Source organism: Bidens hawaiensis, unplaced genomic scaffold, assembly GCF_021521415.1.
Source record: "Bidens hawaiensis isolate Kalapana, Puna unplaced genomic scaffold, B.hawaiensis_p1.1 tig00028454_1, whole genome shotgun sequence".
Taxonomy (NCBI): domain Eukaryota; kingdom Viridiplantae; phylum Streptophyta; class Magnoliopsida; order Asterales; family Asteraceae; genus Bidens; species Bidens hawaiensis.
The window spans coordinates 64,881-77,933 of NW_027505118.1; positions in this window are offsets into that span (position 1 = coordinate 64,881).

Below are 13,053 nucleotides of genomic sequence, written 5' to 3' on the forward strand. Positions count from 1 at the left end.
CTTTCTTGAAAAAACACCTTTGTTTCTTATCTTTTCACTTCTAGGTGATCCTTGAGATTCATCAGATTTAATTGATTGAGTATCTTGTTTGATTCTCAAAGGCTGAGAGTTCTTTTTGGTCACATTTTCATGCTTCTTAGGATATATGCTTCATCTTGCTGATTTAGTCCCTTGCTTCTTTGTTTTGACATCAGGTTTCTTTTCAATCATTGTCTCCTTAGTAGATTTGTTTTCTTCTCTTTTCATGGTTTCATTTCCACACACATTTCCTTTTCCCAGATATACATCATACTTCTTTTTGTACAGGACAAAGTCTTGGCCATACTTTGTTCCATCTGGGACATGAAATGGTTGGAATTTCAGTCTTTCATTGCATGAGTCTGTGTGGTGACCGTATTCATCACACTTCTTTCACTATACCTTGCCTTTGAATTTTTCATGTTCTTTTGGTCTCTTGAATATTTCACTTGGCTTAGGTGACTTGACTCCTAGAGTCTTCTGATTCTTTAAACTGTCAAAGTTAATTGAGAATGGCACAAACTCCTCAATCTTGACGTCTTGTCTTTCAAGTGTGCTTTTGACCAAGACAACTTTCTCCATAATCATAGGTTCTTCATCAATACTTTCTTTAACCCTTGACTGTCTCTTCTGATACTCTTCTGAATTGTTGCAAGTATGCATCTCTCTTCTCTTTGTCAACTTTTGGCATGAAGTTGTTGTTGAATGGAGGTGGAACTGCTTTGTGTTTGTCTAGGTCCTTCACTTGGTTCAGAATACCACATATGTTGCCTGTTGAGACCAAATTCTTCAAAAATTCAGTTTCAACCTTCAGTTTTGTGTTCTGCACCTTTTCTTCAACTAACATCTTCTTTAATCCATCTATCTCAGTGATATATCTGGTTTGAGCTCTGTAACTGATCATGCAGTCATCTTCTAGGCTTTTAATCTTTTCTTCACTGATCAGCTCACTAGCCTCATACCCATTGTTGATACTTTGTTTCCTAAAACACTCACTTTCCAGCTTGCCTACTTTTGTTTTCAATTCATTGATAATTTCATTTAAATCAACAGTGGGAGCAGAGTGTACCTGAGATGATGATCCTTTTTCTTTCTCAATTATGGCCATGAATGCCACATTTGCTTTCTTGATATCATCTGCAATGTCCTCTTCATGATTGCTCCAATCAAAATTTCCTTCATGTTGTGTAGTCACTGCCACATTTCCTTGATTTCTGATCTGATTTTGATTTGCTGGAACAGTGTTGTTTGGAACATTTTGAGCTGCTTGAAGGTTTTGATTGTTGTTCATTTGTAAGCCTTGAGTTTGTTGCATACTTTGTTTTTGATTGTTCATTTGAGGCTGAAAGTTGTTGAAGTTGGGGTTGTAATTGTTGTTGGGATTGAAGTTGTTATTGTTGAATCTTGGCTGATTTTGTTGGTATTGCTGCTGACCTCTTGGCTGTTGATTCTGGAATTGATTCTTCTGAAAGTTTCTTGGTTGATTGCACTCTCTTTCAAAATGACCAGGTTGCTGACAATTGTAGCAAATTGCTTTTGACTTGTTAAATCCAATCCTGTCATTTGGACCAGAAACCAGTGACCTACCAGTTCTGTTATACAGTCTTTTACTTCTTAAAGCCAACATGTCAGCTTGCCATTTCAAATCCATGTCTTCCAAATCATCTGCATCAATTTGCTCTAAGTCATCTTGTACCACACTTGTGTGAATCAAGTTCTTTGCAACAAAGGCATTATATGACTCAGTGAACATAGAAAGTAAAGCTTGTGTTTCATTGCCTTGTCCATTTCCACCACTAGAATAAGGTAAATTCCCACTTTGCCATAGAGGCAGAATCAGTGTCATCAATCAGTTGCACATTGAACCTCTGCTGATTTCCTTGATTACTTGTGCTACCTCCAATGAAAGATTTTGGAGTATCAACATTATGCTCCACTGGCTCTTTAATGATGGGAATTTGCTGTTGATTCTTGGTGGTCAAGTTACCCATTGGTGAAATCAATGAATTTGAAACATTGAAGCAGGGTCTTCCTTCCTTAATCATTTCATTCTCTATCATTTCAAGCTCTGCAGCCTGAAAAAGCATATTACATCATCCAATTTCAATTCATTGAAATTATGCTTCTGAAGGATGAACTTGCAAGCAGTATACCATTCCTTTGGCATTGAGTTGAGTAACTTTGTATTTAAATCAAAGCCAGTCATTACATAATCAGTTGTCCTCAACTCATTCACAATAGCTAGAAAATGTTCTAGTATTGATTTTAACCTTTCTCCCTCCTTATACTTGAACCTTTCCAACTGTTGCTTCAATCTTTGTTTCTTTATATTCTTCAGCTCATTATTCCTTTCATACATCTCAAGTATGGCATCATACATTTGTTTGGCAGTTGTATGATGTGCCACCTTGGTTAAAATCTCCCAAGACAGTCCTAGCTTAATCATAGCTAAGGCCCTGTCATCCACCTTTCTCATTCTTTCTCTGACAGCAGCAATTCCAGCTGTGTTTGCACCTTCCTCAACTGCAGCTTGTGGACCATTCTTGATGGAGTTCCACATATCAACATCATTGTAGCAAACGGCTGCTTCAAAAAGCATTTTCCACTTGGTAAAGTTTTCCTGTCCATACAATCTTGGTATCTTGTTAGTAGACACCTCTTGTTCCTCATATCCAGACATTTTCAAAGACTCAAAAACAATTTCTTTATAAAAAGCAAAGTTTTAAAATAATCAGATCTAAAAACAGATTGTTCAGATCTGATGTGTTTGATTTGATTAGAGCAAGATTTAGATATAAAGATTAAAACTTTAATTGACATAAGGGAGAGAAAACACCAGTCAATTGTAGATCTGGAAGAAAAATGAAGAACAGAGCTGCTGACGTCACGAATCAATGGAACAGTGGTCTGCTTACGTCATCTTTCTTCAAATCTTCAATTAGCAACAAGAATCTTTCCAAAATAGCAGCAACAAGCTCTGATACCACTTTTCAGGTCCCCGATTTTAGCTGGATCTTACTCAAATCATGTCATAACTCACACAAATAAATGTGCTGACAAGAGATTTAATGACGGGTTGCTATATTTAGAGAGATCACCGTATGTTAAAGGCGGAATCAATAACAAACTTATGGTTGCTTAATCAGTTTTCGAAGGTAACCAACACAAACAAGATTTACTCAAAAGATTTCCATTTATATAATATCAATCATACAAAGTGGATAATCGATTTAGGGTTTCTTGAAGGATGGTTTCAGCCGTCACACACAATATTCTTTCTTAATTAATGTGTCTGTCTGCCTTGTTGTGTGTGTGTCTGGAGGTGTGCCCTAAATTATTCTATTTATAGGCCTGACACCTCCTTTACAGCTGTCATTCCTTCTAGAAACCCTATCCGATAAAACATATTCAAATTACATATTCAGAAATATTCTAAGTGTAAAACAAGTCTTCCGGGTAGGCTTTGCATCAATCTTTTCTTGGCGAGTATGATCTGCCATCCTTTATGACTTGGTAATATAGAAGTGTGCTCGGGATCAGTTTCCGGGTAGACTTTACTTGAAGAGTATTTTACCAAGTAAAGTACTCACCGGGTAGACTTCAATCTTCTTGGCTTTGTCAGACTTTGCCCGATAAACCCTTATGAGCAACCTTGTTCTTCAATGGTTCCTTCAACCCTTTGCTAGAGAAAAGCATATTAGCAAAGTGTGCTCAGTAGCACTGTTCCTTGCTTAAGTTGAACCTTGCCCGATGATACTTGAGATATATCATTAAATCATCAAGCCTACCTGGACCATACTTATTAATTAATACCATGCCCGGTCTTCCAATTACTTGGCTCCATGAGCTTGGTTAGCCTAAAGCTTACTCAGAAGTGAACTTTACTTGGCTATGAAGAACAAACCTGCTTGATAAAGTGATCCTTGCCCGGACTTGCATATACTAGTGAACCATACCCGGTAATGCACTAATTTGCAAACCTTGCTCGGAGATTCACTAAAGAAGAGTTATAGAAGATAACCCTGCCCGATAGACAAAAATATCATACCCGGCTAAGTAAAAGCTTGCTCGGAGGTCTAAGGTGTGCCCGGATCCATACTTAGCGAATTCTGAGGAGGTTGAGAAGATTCCAATCTCTCATATGTCATTTTGAAAAAATCTTTGACTTAGCAATCTTCCCCTTAGGTCAATTTCTTGACCCAACAACGTTAATCACCATCAATATGCAGGTACCGAGTTCCTTTTGATCAAGACTCAACTAGATCATTGTCGATAACTTTATGGCAAGGATAAGCCCTTCCGATGTTCAAGATTAGAAATTGATAAAGGTAAGTATTGTTATACGAACATTACAAAATATTATTAAAATATATGATTTAGTTTCTACAATTAAATAATAATTAGTGATTTATATTTAACTAAAATTTTTTATGCCCAAAGTTGTGCTAATAATGATGTAATTCCTGAAGAAGTAGAGGCTCTTACGCTGTGTTCCCGAGATAATTAAACAAAAGAAAGGAATGGAAAAGAATAATTTCCTTTCTTTTTCTTTTCATTTCATTTCATTTCCTTTTATTCACTTTCTTTCATTCCATCCATTTCCTTCCAAATTGGAAGGAAACAAAACATTCCATTTTACCCTTACTTTTCCTTCCAATTCCTACCATTTCTTTCCTTTAATGAAACTTGGGAACACACATTTTCCTATTTCCTTCCCTTTCCATCCTTAAATGAAACTTAGGAACACAATAATCTTTTCTTTCCTACCTTTTCCTTCCCTTTCCATCCTTAAATAATACTCAGGAACACAGCGTTATTGTCAAATTTATGCTTTTAAGATCAACATTTAACGGTACAACATTGACAAAGGAGGGTCTTTCTACAATATCTTTAGACTTACCAAAAACCCTAACATATTAAGTGAGCATACAAAATAAACATGAATTAAATATGGTAAGAAATTTTATAAATAACTTACTGTTTTTTGGTTTATACATGTTTAAGATTTCCTATATTTACCTCATACAGTATTTGATAATGTATAGAATTTGATTATATTCGTTTAAAAGTCATAGAAACCACCTTTAGATTAAGATGAAGATGTCGTTACACTTCCTGTTGTAAACTTATCTAACAAGGTATGTAGCTTACATTAATTTTGTTAGAATGATTGTAAGTATATATGTAATTTTTGAATTTTTCATAATACTACAAATTTCTTTCTTAGGATTTTGCTAATATTGAGAATGATGATGTCACATCTTCAGAAAGAAACATATAAAAGGCATCAACTTATAACAAACAAAACAAGAATGCGGAACCTGTGAAGAGGAAGCTCCAAGACATGTATGATGTTGATTCCCCACTGTAGTAGTCAACTTCAAAACCAAAAAGATCTTCAAAAGTTCAAGATGTTGGCAAGAACAAACTCTTAACCCCTAAGAAGGAGACATAATTAATCGTCTTAAAAACTAAATCTTATGCGAAGAAAATTAAATTTGGACACCAGGCCGTAGAGGGAAAAATTATTCAATATCCAATATGCCCACATCATCAAATTTAAACCTCTTAATTACTACCAGAACTTCTACGATTAGACATCCAAACACATGCATCATAAACATGGTATTTAAATTACCTTTTGTTGATTAACTAATAACCAGTTTTTCCATACAATGTTTAGGCATTCAAATAAACAATTATGCGTCTAAACATACACGTATAATGAGTAAAATAAAAAGGATAATAAGAGAAGAAAAAAACAATGTACAACTGAGAATTCCAGGTTTAATGGGATCTAAAATGGTTTATTCATTTATGTGATGTTTGTACATTAATTAACATATTTACAAATTCATAAAAGAATATATATTATCATTTTTAATTTATTACAGATTACTTAGATCATGAAGACCAATCTGTTGTGTGTGAGGTATGTCATGCTAATCTCTGGGACGAAGAGGAGGCTAGAAGAAGCAAACAAAACCAAACATAATGTGTTGCTAGAATGGCGTTGTTGAGATACCACTGCCACCAAATAGATCGAACCATGAGTACAAAGAACAATTTAAATCAAATGATGCAAAAAGCAAGTTCTTCCTAAAAATATTCGTCGTTACAAAATGTCGTTTTGGAGGAAATTTTTTCTTATTTGAAATAAAATCAATTCTTATCACTTACGATATTATGAATATGCATTTAGTAGAATTTTATGAATTCACGATGTAGGGTAACAAAATTAACATCTCAACAACAATAATTTATGAATTTAATAGAATTTTATGAATTCATGATGTATACTAACAAACATAGCATCATAATACAAAATACAATTAAAGACCATTTAGAAGTAATTGTTTAAATACAATCAAATTCATTTTACAAGCAAGCAATAAACTATTAGCCGCCTACCTATTTTACAACCCATATCATATCTGGACAAAGTAATTAGGTAGAAGACTAAAACATCTATCTCCAACATAAGAAGACCAAATAATACCTTATAATCTGGAATGAAAAATAACCTTCAAGTGTACAAAAACAAACATAAAATCACAGCGATAAACCTTCAACCCATAGGATATAAGAACCACAAGTTGGTTCCAAAAAGATTCACAAACAAATTCATTTTCACCAGCTTCAAACCGCCCATACATTAAAAATCATATTACAACTTTACAACGACCATGAAAACAACATATTAATAAGAAAAACTTTTATACATTCATTTAGCCTTTAATATAATACCTAAACATATAGATACATGAAAAAATATATATTCATAACAATTTAAAAAGAAACACCTAAAAGAAACCCACGTAACACGCGGGCTAAAAACTAGTTCAATATAATAGAATATGAATTTCCTAATCGCTGAATGCTTATTTCTTTCTCTTGATTAAATTAAATACGTCAATTCAACTTGGCATGTACCATTGATCTTCTAAACTAATATAAAAGTGCAATTTTAATTTTCAATGAACCATAAATAGATGTGAAGTTTATAACTTGTCCCACTAGACATCATTGGACACGTTTACCTCCGTTAAACTCTAGATGCCAAAGTCTACTTGACGACAAATGTCATGTGAGAAATAACCTTTCTTTTTCTCGATGTCGGGCCCATTATTATAGAAGTTTGTATCTATTCAACGAAACTAGTCAATTCATTATATCAAAACTCATTAAAGTATCTTAACTACGGGTTGAATCCCTTTAACTAAATGAGATATAAAATGAGTATTAATTAATGGTTCAAAGTGTTAAAACACTTTTTTAGTAAATAACATTAACCATATTATTAATTATAATTAACCATAACCCATTCATTAAGATTGTTAGAGTATAATGTCTATAGCTAGGGTCTTGTATGTAATGTTTAAACAGTTGGAATGTGGTTTAGCATGTAGCAATGCATAAGTACACATACACATCACATATGTACTTATATGGTGTATATGATATACGTCGTGTAAGAACATATACGGCGTATATGTTGGTCTATATAATGTAGACTTATGCGTTCACTTTTAAGAGTCCATTCTTGTACTTGTGCTAAGATTCTATCATATCTGATTGTACTTGTGATTTGTTTGAATGGAATTTAAAGTAAAAGCATCAAAAGTATCTTGTGATATCTCGTCTCAACATGATTTCCGCTCATGTTGTTACACAGTAGATAGTTTTTAACATCATATTGATCCTACAAGTCATCTGTACATCAGGTCATTTCAAGTGGTATCAGAGCCTAGGCTCCTTATCTACTTAGAGATCACAACAATTCATGAAAAGTTTCCTCTTTTCATCCTTTTTCTACATAATTTGAAGATTTCACCATTAAAATTCATTCAAAATTTCACATAATGTTCACTTGATTGCATACAACAATCCCACCAAGTTGCAGAATCAACCAAGCATGTTTACGTTTTCAAAGTTGCAAAATGGGGATAAACGGATATGTTAGTGTTCAACAGATATCTCTTTCAACAAATATGTTTGTCAACAGATATGTAGTGGATCACGTATAAGTGACTTATACATTGCATTAGACTTTTATGTTGTTTTAAAACATATACGTGGAGTTTGACATGTACGTTTGACTGGTCATATATGTTTGGATATATATACAAATCTTGAACACTTATATGGACTTTGTTAAACGTATACGGATCCGTGTGAATTTGATTTTTGAAAATGGAAAACCTAAGTGTTTTCGAGTCACAGCCGTCAACCCTGCTTCAAAATATGAATTTAGAGAATTAGATGGGTACTTCTAATAAACCACCAAAGCTTCTCAAAATGGAAGATTATCCAAACTAGGCTGATAAATTTAAGATGCATGTTCAAGTTGTTAACTATGACACGTGGCTTGCGGTTGAAGAGGAGTATGTAATCCCGAAGAATGAGAATGGAACCAATTATCGCCTAGCACAAATTGCTGATGATGAAAAGGCAACTTTCTTAAGAGAGAAAAAAATGTTGAATTTATTTCAACAAGCAATTAAGGGTGAGATTTTTCAACTGCTTAAGCACAATTGTTCATTGTATTAGATTTGGCAAGCTCTTTTGAACAAGGATATGGGCAATCTGGATATGAGGAAGTCATATATGGAAATGTTAAAGAAAGAGTTTGATATTTTTATGATGCTGGAAGGTGAATCATTTGCTCAACTAGTCGAGAGATATTGTCATCTTGTTAACGAGATGAAGAGCTTGGGGATTGATAAACCTGAATATGAATACATTGACAAATTACCTTATGATTTAGCTGAAGAGTGTGAGACTTTTATTATGATTCAACAATCAAATCAAGTGGCTTTTGCTCGACTCAATTTAGCTCGTTTAATTGAGAAGTTGGAAGCTCAAGATTTGGAGTTGAGGAAGAAGAAGAAAATGAAGAATTCTTTTGCTTCACAAGACGTTGGATTGTATTACAAAAGTTCTCAATCGGTTGTACCTCAAAATCCCAAAATCCAAATAGCTTACTGTACCGACAACAATGGAGCTATTTTTGTGGGAAGTCAACTAGGTGAATCAGAAACTCCACAATTTTTGAGCAGTTATTCTAGTCTATGTCATCTGATCAAAAATCTCAACCCTCTAATCCTCAAAATAAAAGTCCTAATGTGCTTCAGTGCAACATTGATGTAAACATAAAAAATAACAATGGTCTTACTGCTGAGAATGTTAAAAAAAACATGTCATTTCTAGGATTCGTCTTGGAGTCATATGAATGTTGATTGTAGGAAGAATTGGAAGCATTATAATGACCAAAGAAGATTATGATCAAATAGTCCCAAAGAGATTAAAATGCTTAATATAAGATGGTGCATGGCAAATGTTATTAGGAGGGCACAAAGGTTCAAAGAGATCACCGAAAAAAAATTGTTTAAATGGTACTTCCTCAAAGTTGTAAAAAGAAAGGACACTTCAAAAGAGAATATACCAACAAGAAGGTGGGTAATAATAGTGCAAATCCGTTTGGGAGAGATTATAATAGACAAGAAATCTACAATCAAAGTTCTCTAAACCATGTTGAGTCTTCAAACCCTGGCAAGAAAACATCTGAGGCATTAACTTCAAAGGCTTATCATGCTGCTATATTAGATGAGGGTTTCAATAGGAACTATTACGTTTACCAAGCTAATGTTGCTGAAATGGTTGCAAACGAAGTTGGTAAGGAAGAGATTATTGAAGATTCTGAAGAAAGTGAGAAGGTGGTTGCTGATTCTGATATCATTATGGAAGACATTGCTGTTGAAGTTTCTGAAGAAAAAGAGGAAGTTGAGCCACGAACCTACGACATGATTCATCCTATCCCTTCTGATTTCTTTCAAACTCTTTTCCTCCTAATATTCTTGAAAATTTGGCAGGATGGTTTAATGGCGAGGAAATGCCACATGTCAAAATAGATTTTAGAGAGGATGAGGTGGAAAATTTTCAAGTTGAATATGTGGACTTCCCAATTTTGAGAACCTGGATGAAGCAAAAGTGACTGATAAAAGCTTACATGGCTAATCAGGTAAGTTCACATACTAATGTGTTTGTGTGTGAAAAATATGAATTGCCATGTGAGGAATGTGAGTTAAAAGATTTTGATTTGAATAATCTTAAAACAAGTTATGACAAACTTTTCAAAAACTTTAACAAGGAAACAGAAGCTTATGATAAGCTTCAAGAATGTGAAAAAAACTAGTGGAACAAGATTTTACAAGACGAGAAAACAATTTTGATGTTCAAACACACTGTTGAAGATAGGCAAATTGCTATTAACAGACATATTGATGAAAATGCCTCATTGAAACAAGAGTTACAATCGCTTAAGATTGAAACTGAGATGGTCGATTTAAAACACAAAAGTTACAAGGCTTCATCTTATGTGTTTGATTACGTTCTTCCCGAAACCAATAGTACTGAATCAAATGAGGAAAGTGTAATTGATTAAAGAAAGCTAGGTCAAGATTATCATGCTATTCCGCCTCCTGTTTGGAATTCTTATGTTCCAAATAAACCCTAGGGTTTCGAGTAGGCGTTGAACGTGGAGCTTACTACTTCACACCATGATTCTAAATCTTGCTTATCTGAATCTATTTATATCGATTGTTCCTTATCTGAGAAAAGTTCTGAGCTTGAGAGTGTTGATTTTATTCAAGTTGGTGAAAAGGTCTTGTGCGAGTCAAGTTCTGACAAGTTGGTTAAAACGGGTAAAAGTGATTTTGTGGAATCAAAAAGGTTTGCTAAAACAAGTTTCTATCACAAGAGACAAGGTGTTGGTTTTAACAAACTTAATGGATCTAAAAATAGAGAACCACTTAAAAAGATTGTGTTTGTGAAAGGTTTGACTTTTGAATATAAAAAATAAGTCATTTTTAGAAGACAATCGAATAAAGAGTTCCTTAATCTGAAAGCTGAGCATGAGCATGCTGAAAACAACCATCTCCGGTTGAAAAGTATGTTGACTGGAGAAAATGCTTCAATTGTGGTGATGTGGGACGTCTGTTTTATGCATGTCCGACACGTTCTAAGCATGATCACGTTCATGCTAAAAAACATGCTATTGTAAAACAGTTTGTGAGACAAATTAAAGTTGTGAAACCAGTTTCTAAACCAAATCAGTTTGAGAAAAAAGTTTCACCAAAATTTGTTCCCACAAAGATTTTAAAAATTAAATTGGATTTGGTAGAGAGGTTTAAACAACCAAAAAGTATTTTTGAAAAGGGTGAATGTTCAAGGTCTAACAGTAACAATTTGTACAATAAGAAACAGTCAGCTAGAAAAAAATGGGCCGCTAAACGTAAAAGTGTTGAAGTAAAAGAAAGTCCAACTGTCATTATTGAAAAATAAAAAATCAATTTCATACGAGTCAAGTGATGGTTCAAACATAAGCATAATTACTAGTGACTCGGAGTATGATGAATTAGATGAGTTGTTTTATGGTGCTAAAATCAAACAACCGAAGACCAATAAGGCTTGAGTTTCCTTTTTCACTAAAATACTTTTGTATGTGTGAAAGGGCTGCCAAGATCTGATGATTCACATTGGATAATGGATAGTGGAGCTTCTAGGTACATGGCGGGTACACTTCATTTGCTGACAGATGTTAAATCAATAAGAGGTGGTTATATTGTGTTTGCGGGTAAGCAAGGAGTTCAAATTGTTGGAGAAGGCATATTGTCAAATGGCATGGTGTTGTTTGACAAGGTTAACTACATCACTGAGTTGGAGAATAAACTTTTGAGTATATGTCAAACCTGTGATAAAAGTTTCTCAACTCACTTCATGAACAAAGAGTTTATGATATTCAAACCAGGATTCAAAATAGCAGATGAGTGGATATTGACGTGTGCACATCGTTTATCGCTCCATGATTGCTCTCTCATGTACTTGAATGCTTCACGTCCGGATATCATGTATCCTACATGCTTATGTGCCCGATATCAATCCAATCTTAAAGTCTCGCACCTGATGATAGAAAGAGGATACTTAGGTATCTAAAAGAATGTCCTGGAATCGGTCTATGGTATCCTAGGGATGATGAATTTGTGTTGAGAGCTAATTGGAATTATGGAAACTACAAGCTGAATGCCAAATCTACAACTGTTGGACGTCAATTCTTCGGCAATAGATTGGTCACGTGGCAATGCAAGAAGCAACCAACCGTTTCCCTGTCTACCTAGGAACCTGCGTATGTAGCTGCTCTAGTTGTTGTTCTCGTGTTCTTTGGATTCAATAGCAGATGCGTGATTACGGTTTGCATTTTCTGACCACTCCTATCTTTGTAGATAATTGCTATTTCCATCACAAAAATATCCGGTAAGTCACTCTAAAATGAAATATATAGAAATACGGTATCACTTCATTCATGATTGTTACGAAAGGGAGTTGATCACCGTAGATAAAATTCACACCGACGAGCAAAAAACATATCTTTTTACTAAATATTTCGATGAAAACAAGTTAATAAATTTGTTAAACCTCTATGGTAATAAGAAAATGAGTGGTGGGAAAGAGAATGATCCCGAGGATATTGATTCAGATCTCGAGAAACAATTCACCTGAATCAAGTTTTTATTTTTGTAAATATGTTGGATTTTCAAATAGGTTTTTGGGTTTAGGGGGGAGATATTAAAGAAAAATCCAAAAACACTCAAAAATTTGAGAAAGTAAAAAACATTCGAATATGTCATAATGCCAAAATGCCAAAAACATTAAAAATTGCTCTTCAAAATGAGTTTTTGATGCAAAAAGGGAAGATGATAGTACATTGATCATCTGGCCCTATATCTAGTAAAAAATAAGTGAAAAAGGGATGTGTGCTTAGTTGCATTAGTGCATTGGTAGGCTTTTAATAAACAAGTACAAAAAGTATGTGATAAAACGTAAAATCATCCGAATCAAGTGAATTACCATCTGGAAGCATGGTTAATATCTGATTCAAATAAGTGAAAAGTTTAAAGATTGATGTTTGTTCATGTGTTATTTTTGCAAAGAAATTCAACTTATTTTTTTTTATTTTGCAAAGAAATTCAACTTAAT